Genomic DNA, 9,490 nt, shown 5'->3' with positions numbered 1-9,490 from the left:
AATCTTTTTACCAAAGTTTTTATCAAAGTTTATTAATTTTATATAACTTACTTTTTACACAGTGTCTCAAACTTTTTGACACACCGCTTGTACATAGCCCGGACCTAAACAGTTATAGAGTTCTATTTTACAGTTTTTGCAATAGTTAATAAAATATTAATTTCTAAAGATTATCAAATAATCGACACATAAGATAACTTTAATAATTCTTTCAGTATTCTTTATGAAATATCTTAAAAAACTTTTTTAAAAATTCTTAAAAATATCTTAAAGTAGTTTTATATTAACTAAAAAGTACTTGCGAAAATTAAAGTAGAGGACTTTTTGATTTAATTTAGTCCGCTCTGCCCAAAAACAATATGTCAAAAAGTCACCCTATATAATTGATTATAATCATGTGTAATTAATGCATTAGTACACTGAGAGAAGTTGTTAAATAGTTATGCAAATACTATAATTTAACTATAATTAATTATAATTTAACTAATTTAACTAATTTAACTATAATTTAACTAATTTAACTAATTTATGGTCCATTTCTTGGATCAACTGTAAATTTATAATTGTTTTAACCATGCACATATAAGATTATTATACAAATATTGTAATAATAATAACCGTAAAAATAGACCATAATTTCTTAATCAAGCATTTATAATCACAAATATCCAATATTTTTCTCTTTGTGTATACAAGGTGTTTGATAATTCTGCCGACAACACTGGTGGGCAGAGCGGACTAAACTGAGTCGAAAAAACCTGTATTTTTTTGCAATTTTCGCAATAGTTAACAAGATATTAATTATTGAAAATTGCCAAATATCAAATACTATTAATACTTTACAAAAAAAACTACGACAGATAAATATTGTTTATTTTCTTTTCATAGAACTCTAAAAATTTTTTCAAAATTAAAAAAAATTTTTTAGTGCTGCATTTTCTTATTGACAATTATTTTTTATCAACATGAGAAAATACGGTATTAAAAAATTTTGAAAAAATTCTAAAAAAATTCTCTGAATTTTATGAAAAGAAAATAAATAATTTTTATCTTTCGCTGTTTTTCTGTTGATAATATTTGAGTAAAAAATTATTGAAAATGAATATTCAATGATTTTTAATAAATAATACAATATCGTAGAGTAAAAATGCTCATATATTTTCTAAAAAAATTAAACAGTGTTATATGTGGCTTATTTCGAGCTTATAATTAGAATAACTTTAAATTAATGCAAATAATATATAAAAGAATATAAATACTATATAATATTCTAAACAAACATTTCGGCTTACAAAGTCTTCTTCAGTGTTAAAACGCAGAAATACAATATTAAATTAACAAATAAATACAATGAAAACGAATACAATGAAAAATTTTAAAAATCATCAATGAAGTGTCAATATATAAAGAATTCGAAACGTCAAAATTTGTTAATATAATAATAAGATAAAAAGATTAAAATACTTCGGTCAACAGTAGATTACATGGTGTTCCTCGATAAAATAATTTTGCCAAATTCCTCAGTTGAAATCGAGAATCCAGTCGCAGACTCTCATCAAACGATTTAAGAATTCATTACTTTATAATATTCTGTAAAACGAGAAGATGAATTAAAATAATATAATTAGTGTGAATGAGAAGTACAGAATCAAATCATAACTCATGTATATAAAATTTATATATAAAATACTATAATTAAAATTCTCAAATAGAGATCTGGTCAAGTACATTAAAATTAGAAGTTGATTGTTACTTGTTTGAAAATTGATGTAATGTGTAGATCAAATAAAAGTAAGTCAATAAAATCGAATGTAAAAACAAGTCTGTTCAAAACTGTGACAATTTATGTTCACATATATCGTCAAGTATGTTAATAAGAGATGTCCAATAATTCAGTATCTTTCATTAAATTTAAACCGTTTTTTTAATCTTTAATATGTATCATTTCAGAAATATTTTTTTTGCGTTCTTTTCAAAACCAAGAATACTAACATTTTTCCAATTAAAATTATGATGGTTTTTTTTTATGATGATTGGTTTTGGTAATATGTTTCGAGATTATTGAGTGTGTGTTTGGACTGGTCTAATTTTACATTATTGCGATGTTTATTAATTCTTATCTGTAATTGTCTTTTCGTTTGGTTAACGTTGTTTTTCGATTTTATTGACTTACTTTTATTTGACCTACACAATCAATTACATCAATCAATTTTCAAACGAGTAATACTTAACTTTTAATGTACTTGATCAGATCTTTGTTTGAGAGTTTTAATTATAGTATTTTATATAAATTAATGTGAGTTATGATTTGATTCTGTATTTCTTATTATTTACTAATTATATTATTTTAAATCATATTCTCGTTCTACAGAATATCATAAAATATTCGTAAAAATAAATTCTCAAATCGTTTGATACAAGTCTGTGATAAACTGAATTCTTGATTTCAATCGAAGAATTAGACAAAATTATTTTATCAAGGGACACTATGTAATCTACTGTCGACTATATATCTTATCTTATTATAATCTGTCTTAGCACATTTTGACGTTCGAATTCTTTATATACTGACACTTCATTACTAATGATTTTTAAAATTTTTCATTGTATTCGTTATTTATTTGTTTTGTTAATTTAACAACTCAAGTAAAGGTAACTTTAATTCTCTGTCAAAAATTATTACTCTTCGAAAAAAATTAATATTAGGAGTACAAATTAGTTCGGTCCGTTTTTTTGTGTTCAAAAATGCATTTATTTCAAAACAAAATGAATGAACAAATCAATTAAAGTATTGTCCATCGCTGCCTACTACTTTTTCCCATCTCTCAGGCAATTTTCGAATTCCATCTCGAAAAAATGACTCTTTGGAGACGATCCAATTTTGGAGCCAATTTTCGATTTCTGCGAAAGAAGTGAATCGGTGATTTGCTGCATCCTTCGGAACAACTAGTAAGTAAGTCAGAAGGAGCAATGTCCGGAGAATACGGCGGGTGCGGTAAAACATCCCATTTGAACGTTTCCAAATATTTTTTTACGACTTTAGCGAGGCCGAGTGTTGAAGAAGAATAACTTTATCACGTCTTTGTTCGTATTCTGGTCATTTTTCTCAATGCATGGTTCAAACGAATCAATTGTAGTCGATACCGATCGTCCGTAATGGAATCGCCAGGTTTCAGCAGCTCATAATAAAACCCTTTAGGTCCCACCAGATACAGAGTATGATCTTCGAACCATGAATGTTCAGCCGTGGTGTTGATGTTGAGGTCGATGGCAACGAATGACCGGACTTAGCGTAGTATTTTTTCTTCTTGGGGTTGTCATAGAATATCCACTTCTCATCTCCAGCCACAATCCGATGGAAAAAACCTTTTCTCTGTTGTTTTTGCTGTCAATCAGCTGTTTGCAAGTGAAAAATCGTCTTTCAACGTCTTTCGGTTTCAGTTCGTAAGGCACCCAATTTCCTTGTTTTTGAATCATTCCCATGGCTCTCAATCGTACAGAAATGGCTTGTTGAGTTACCCCCAATGATTCTGCAAGCTCCTCTTGTTTGACTCTGATCTTCTTTAAGTAATGCCTCTAATTCTTTATCTTCGAATTTTTTTGGCTGTCCAGAGCGAGGCTTGTCTTGAACGCTGAAATCTCCATCTTTGGTGGACGTCGAAACCATTTCCTACATGATTTATCAGTTGGAGCAGTGTTACTACAAACTTCAAACATTCGATGGGATTCAGCCGTACTTCCAATTAAAGCAGAAAATCAAAACCTCCCTCAAATGCTGCTTGGTTAACACAAAATTTGACATTTTAAACACAGTAAAAATCAAGGTTTTTGTATGAATCTCAAAGCGATATAAATTGAATATTATTAGCAGTTTAATCTCTCTGAAACCGCCAAAATCAGTTGTCACTATGAACCATTCACAACAACTGGAGCTATCTTTAGGGAAACGGACCGAACTAATTTGTATTCCCAATATATTAAATAAAAAATTAAAAGATGCTATAAGATGCTACATGATGCATAAGATACCCAGATGCTACAATCTTAACTAATCAAGTTAAGTTCTATCAAATTAAAAAGTAAAACACAAATGGTAGTGTTTTTTTATTATATACGAACTTACCTTTTTAAAAAATGGTAAAAAAAGCATTAAGTATGCGTGCTTTTCGTGAAGAATCATTTGGGTCGGTTTCACCAAACGCTAATTACTTAATTGGCCGTAGACTAATTGTATTTGCTATTTAGTAGAATTGATTACTTTATAGTTGATAACTATATGATTGATTCGGCTTAATCGAGTTGTGAAACCAGCCTTTTGTATATAATACTAATAATTTAACTCAATTAATAGTACTTTTAATTTTTTCCAAGGATATTTTTATTAAAGGTCTTTTTATTCCAATCTAAGTAATGGCAACTTTAATTCTCTGTCAAAAATTATTATGCTTTGAAAAAAATTAATGTATTGTATTAAAAATTAAAACTCTTGATGCTGCAATCTTAACTAATGAACTTAAATTCTATTAAATTAAAAAGTAAAACATAAATGATACTGTTTCTTGTTATTTATTATATATATGATTTTTTTTAGATATATCACTATATATATTAACATAGATCTATTTTTTGTTTCTAATTTCGATATATTCTAGAACTAAATGAAACGTATGATCCCAGATAGCACAAAATAAGCACTAAAAGATAACGAAAAGACGTCTTTTTTATTTTTTATAAAAATTTTTTATAAAAATATTGATTAGCAGACTACATTTGTCGTCTTTTAATTATCTTTTCGTCATCTATATTTTTTCACTAAAAATATCTTTATAACAATTTAGTTGTCTTTTAATCATCTTTTAGACAACTTTGTGCTCTTTGGGAAGAATTTATTCGAATTTAAAAAATACTTTATATGCGAAATACTCGACAACGTCTCTTGATTTAAAGTCAGCGGTAAAACTCTTCTTGGCTGACAGTCACATGTTCGATGACTACTGACATCAAAAAAGTTACTGTCGCTATACTATGTGTATTCAGCAACGAGAATGGATTGAATTTTTATTCATTTATAGGAATTGCATGGAATATATCTCCTATGCCTTTCAATTTAAAAATAATATTAGCTTTTTCTGTGCAAAACAACGCAATTGTGAATATTGTTCAATTCAAAATTTTGAATAGGAAATGCAGTTTTTCAATCCAATTACATCTAATTAAATCTAATTGAATCCAATTAAATCTAAAAAAAGTATTTGCTATTTAAAATACGCATTCGGATAGAAAAAAATTTCAATCCATTTTAATCCATTCTCCTTTGCTGGATAGTTATATTGTGGTCATGCTGTAAGAAGGCGTATTCATAATCTGTTCTTATTTTAAGACTGTGTAGTTACTTATTGACAGCATTGTTTTACTAGCAGAAGATTTACATCGGCCATCTTGATAGAGTTCACTTACTCACTGACTCGTAATTAATTCTTTTATATTCCGTAATAATAAGTAGATTTTTATATTTACGAACTACGTCCGGTTAATCCATGCTCCTATTAAACATTACACAGCCGCCACATTTGATGACACTAGAACAATATACGAATTGAACATACGTGGCGTCGCACGCTACACAGGTTAACCATACATGTTTAAATCGATAGAAGTAGATAGGTACAATATATGTTGCAGGATTTATCATAAAAATGTGAAAAACTATAATTTTCACCTCTTGCGTATCTTATTGTAACATCTTCCAATGAATAAAACGCATTTTACATTTATTCATGTTGTGTATATAATTATCTATTAAACAGATTTCCTGGACAGAGAATGCAAACGGAAAAATGCATCTGTAACGCATAATAAATATAAAATGTATTAATCTATTATACATTTATTGTGTGTAATGTATTTTACAAAAGAAAAAAAGTTCGGGGTTCGAACTCGCAACATCGAAGGTTACTAATCAGACGCACTATTGCTGCGCCACGAGCTCTTCAATCAAACGATCTACTGAAATGGCGAGGCGCTCGAAATTTTCAACTTTGATTTTTTCGCAAACTTTATTCGCTTGAGTAGTGACTATTATCCTTTTATTCAGTAACACTTGATGTAATTACCTATCGCTACGACGAGTTTCGTTTGAAATCAATTGGTATCATGAAATCTCCTTGTCAGAATCTCATCACAAGATAAATATTCTGCATTAAAAAAATATCTTGATTACACGTTTCTCTGATTCTCAGGAAAAGCACATCTATAATTATTGACAGGAATAAAACTTGCGGATAAACAACTATCTGCATTATTACGTGAACTACGCGTATTAGCGGGAAGCAATGTTCCAGACAACATGTTGTAAACGCTATGGATGCAACGGCTCTCTCAGCGGATACAAAAAGTCTTGGCAGTCGAGGGCATTCAATTAAACAAACTGATAAAATTGGTAGATAAAACCCTGGAACGCTGAATCGAACGCAATGGCTGTAGCTACAGTTGCAGCACCATCAGATGAGAATAAAATGATTGATGCAGACGCTAATATTTTGTTGATTCCTAGGAATAGATTGAGGAAATCCATAAAATCAACCCAATACACTACAAACGGTTCTAAAATTTATGCCTGTATTCATAGTCAGACTTTGTACTTAAGGCTTCCTTAAATTTATCTTTAGATAGTCAGCAGTCAATGAAATAATTCGTAGTGTATTTAAAGATAAATTTAATGAAGCCTTAAATATAAGGCCTGATTATGAATACGAATATAAGACATACAGAAGGAAATTAGTAATACTATATTTAGAACTCTGGCGTAACTTTCAATGGCATTTCTGCATTGTAGAAATATACAATCCATTAGGTACTGATTTCCTCAATCACTTTAGATTATTGGTTGATCTACAAAACCGTAGACTACTTGACAATCGAATTAGGCTAGCAACATAGTTCGTTAAATAGGCATCATCATCATCAGTATTAATAATAAGCTAATTGCCGATATTTAAAACTTTTAAACCACTTTTCAGGTCTCATCATACCAAGGAATCAACCAGTACTATATTCACACGGAGTGATCCATCATATTATGACCCAGGGACCAGCCGATCACGTCAATTAACCGGGGAAAAGCTACGTATTGCTAGAAAAGAATTCAACTATATGGTCGAATAGAGAATATGCCGCCCATCTCACAGTTCATGGGCATCTCCCTTGCACTTGGTGCCTAAAAAACAGATAGAAGTCTGATGTTCGTGCGGAGACTTCAGAGCATTAAATGATGTAACAGTTCTTGATAGATATCCCATTCTACACATACAAGATTTTACGCAAGGATTTCATGGAAAGATTTTCTCCACATTAAATCTACGTAGAGATTATCACCAGGTACCAGGTGGCGGAAGAAGATGTACATAAATTCATTACTAACGTTCGGCATATATGAATTTTTATGCCCTTCGGATTGTGCAATTCAGCCCAGACATTCCAGCGCATGATGAATATCATCTTACAAGAGTAGATTACTGCAAAGTATATATTGACGACATATTAATAGCGTCAGAAAACCCGCAACAACACGAAGAAAACTTACGAGAAATTTTTAAAAGATTCCTTAAAAGATTCCACAAAGCGGACATCACATTGAACGCTGCTAAATATATTCGGCCAATCAAAAAAAATTAATTCCTGGGATATACCATATTCAAACATGGCATTATACCACTGCAAAAAAGAGTAAAAGCTGTGTTACAGTATACAAAATCGATAACAATTGCTCAGCTACACAGATTTTTAGATATAATAAATTATTATCGATGCATGAAGAACGTTGCGCAACAAGCTATCCTGTATGAGTTCATTAAGAATATTAAAAAAAATGACAAAAGAGTAGTATCCTGGACAAAACCAGCTGAAGACCAGCATTCGAGCGGTATAAGCAAGAATTAGCCAGTGCAACCTTGTTGATGCACTCTATGAAAAAAGCACCATTGACTATCGACATTTCAAATGTGACAATCGAAATGACATTAGAACAATTCGAACAGAACTAGTGGTAGCCAATTGGATTCTTTTCCAGGAAATTAAGTAGCAAAAAAACATTATAGCACATTCGATAAAGAGCTATTAGTCATTTATAAGTCAAATATTTCAGGCATCTCTTCGAAAGAAGAAACCTCATTGTAAAAATAGATTACAAACCATTGACATTCGCCTTCAAGCAACGATTAGAAGAAAGCATTATTACATCAGACCAGACATCTTTCATCGGCCAACCGATTTCGTATATATCGCGGGATCATAGAATGCGGTAGCTGATGCTTTCGAGAATCCAATCTATAGATACTCCAGTCAATAAAACAGCTGACGAGCAGAAACAAGACGAAGAAATGACAAGAATCCTGCAGGGAGCAATATCACTGAAATTACAAGAATTCAATTTATCGGAGACGGCACGCTTACTTTATTGTGAGTGCTCAAAAGACGTTATCAGATGTCCCCGTCATACTCAGACGAAAAATCTTTGACGTCATATACAGTCTGGTTCATCCCAGCGGACACCAACAAACAAAATTCGGCAGAAATTCGTGTGGCCAGCATAAACAAAGATATTCAAAACTTACTTACCGTGCTAAAAAGCAAAGATATTATGCCATACAAGGAATATTCCAAAGTATATTTCCATATCGGAGGGCTTTCAACATGTGCATATTGACATAATCGATAATTACCATTATAGTGGAAGGATTACACAGGTGTGCTCAGTTTGCAAGCGTCTCTCTAATTTTCTGCCCTTTCGCTTACACAGTGATCGTCCATAGATCCAGTTTAACTAACATTAATTGTTGTTTTCGTCGCATGCATTTATATTCGATCTTTTTTTATCATGTACTACTTATTACTACTAACGCATCGTGTTCGGTACTCCCATCGTTCACGGCGTCTAATCATATCATCTAATCACATCGATAAAGAATCGATCAATCCACGAAATGTCGATTGTTAAGCTATGCATACGTCGCGCGTAATCGATCAGAAACACTCAGATCATCATGGCCGCTCTAACTGTCTCGTCGACAGTACGTGTCTCGCCTCGTGTTGAATAAGTTTTTACCGCGCCTCATCATTGAGATCCTTCCTGCATTTACGTAAAACACGTTCGTCCGCATTTGAGGTCTGTTTAAATAAAATTTGGAAAGCAGGGAAAATCTCATTTTTCTTGACCAAGTGCCCTCGAAGCAATCATACCGCGGGAAACGTTTGGACGGTGATCGCAAGGCCGTGCTATCACATCCATCGTGCACGCAGCAAGATCGCCAACACATCGCATGCTCCTACTCTAGCTTCTACTCACTTTAATGCGTTCATTGGAGTGAGGCTGTAATAAGAATTGAAAAACGTTTCAGAAATATATTCAAAAAATCTATATTGTTTTATAGAATTTTCATATATATGAAAATATATATGAACTGAAATATATATATAAATAAATATATATATA

Source organism: Atta colombica, unplaced genomic scaffold (genome assembly GCF_001594045.1).
Source record: "Atta colombica isolate Treedump-2 unplaced genomic scaffold, Acol1.0 scaffold69, whole genome shotgun sequence".
Classification (NCBI taxonomy): Eukaryota; Metazoa; Arthropoda; class Insecta; order Hymenoptera; family Formicidae; genus Atta; species Atta colombica.
This window is presented reverse-complemented; position numbering follows the sequence as displayed.